Below are 1,991 nucleotides of genomic sequence, written 5' to 3' on the forward strand. Positions count from 1 at the left end.
CCCTTAACAGAGGTTTCACTGTAATAGAAATAACGTTGTTGTTGCGGATGCTGTTGTTGGACTAATTGGACTAATAGGACAGAGATTACAATGTCAAATTATCCGAACAATACATCAGAATATATGGAGTTGCTTAAACTGATACTTAAGTACCTTTCATGACCATAATATCTGCAACTATTGTTTGTATTAAGTGGGACTTTCTTGATTTTGTACATTTATTCATTACTTAATATTTGTTTTATTTTTCATGCCTAATTTTTGTTTGAGGGCCACACGCATATTATCTGTGGATATCAAGTGAAACCCTCATTAAAAAAAAAAAGATCTATCTACATACTTGCAACTTGGTTGGTTAGAGCGCCTGTCTAGTAAAAAGGAGGTCATGGGTTGGAATCTCGGCCCCATCGCTGATCTTACATGAGAGCCAAACCAAATGGCGGTTTGCTCCTAAAAGAAAAACAGGCGCGGCAGCTAAGCACTTGCTTAAGCAAACCGCTGACTGCACAGCGCTGCAGTCACAGATTGATTGACCATCGAACCATTGAACCATTGAACCATGGAACCATTGAACGAACAATCTCAAATCGCTCAAGAATATGGCCTGCTGCCGGCTGATGCCCGGCAGCAATTTATTATAATTATTATTGTTTTATCATTATTATTATTATTATTATTATTATTGTTGTTGTTATTATGATAAGGATGATGACGATGTTGATTTTCTTTACAGCTGTTAACACATTCACATAAGCTAACGTATTTTTAAAAAAACGTATGACATGTATTTTTTGCTGCTAAATATTTGATTTGATTTTAGTATTTTGTGTCTTTTTCTAGATGATAACCTGTGCCTTTTTGCATTTGCTGTGTTCTTCTGATCTGTTTCTTTGCTGCTTTAAGCGATTATTTTGATGCATTCATTTATAACATTTACTGGCAAGAATTTTACCAAATTATATCCTTTTGTGTCATTAGTTTTCAATTTACACCAATACAATAAGCATCCCATCGTGTTTTTTCGTCGGGCCTGCTTGGGTTGAGGCCAGCGCGATAACAACCCTTATGATATCGTTGCATTGGAGTAACTACAAGTCCTTCCGCGAGCCATCCAGTACTGCAAGTTGCAAATAATAATAATAATAATAAAAACAAACAAACAAAATCAATGATATATTTTTTTAATCATTAATTGCATGCATTTTATCTTACCTTAAGCTTTTATCCAGTTATTTATTAATTTGCAGATAGAAAAACAAGTACTACACTAGACAGGTTGGAACATAAGTCAGTAATGCTATTTAGGTTCTCAATTATTTTCTGAAGTAAAGATATAGTGTAGCTAAGAGTCAGATTTTAGAGGTATTCAGCTTATTCATGTAAAATTGCATACTGAAAGTGGTATTGCAGTTAGAGCGATTAGCCCGGCACCTATGATTGTCTATTAGAGGATCCGGAATGTTGACTTTAATCCTCCCCCGAGGGTACCAATTAATTTGTCAAGATTAATGAAAAAATTAATAAAAGCCTGTTTCAAATTTTGAGTTTAACAGGTTCTTGTATAGAGAGTGCCGAACGGGTAATGTATACTCAATATTTGCGACATATTTTCAAGGAGCAAATTTTTGCACTCAAGTAGAATAAGGCCTGGATCTTTAATACAGATTTCTCAGAATTTTTAAAGAGGGGTGGTTTAATGTAAAGTACCAGTCATGATATGAGGAGGAAAGAATAGCGCAGCTGGTTAATGCGCGGCCTTCTGTTACACATACGCAAAGGTTACGTCTGACGCCTTTATATTTCGTGCTATGGGCCCGTGACCTGTGTGTTCTAATCTAAAGAAGAAAGTAGTGTCTTACTGGCACATTTGAAATCCTTTCTTCCACGCAGCTTGCATTTGTTGTTGTGTAGCTAAAGCACCATCCAGAAGCTCGCACACTCGCTGAGCCTCAGTGAAGTTAAACTGATAGACTGGCCTAAAACTTGCCAGC

This window comes from Porites lutea, chromosome 9 (assembly GCF_958299795.1).
Source record: "Porites lutea chromosome 9, jaPorLute2.1, whole genome shotgun sequence".
Lineage (NCBI taxonomy): Eukaryota > Metazoa > Cnidaria > Anthozoa > Scleractinia > Poritidae > Porites > Porites lutea.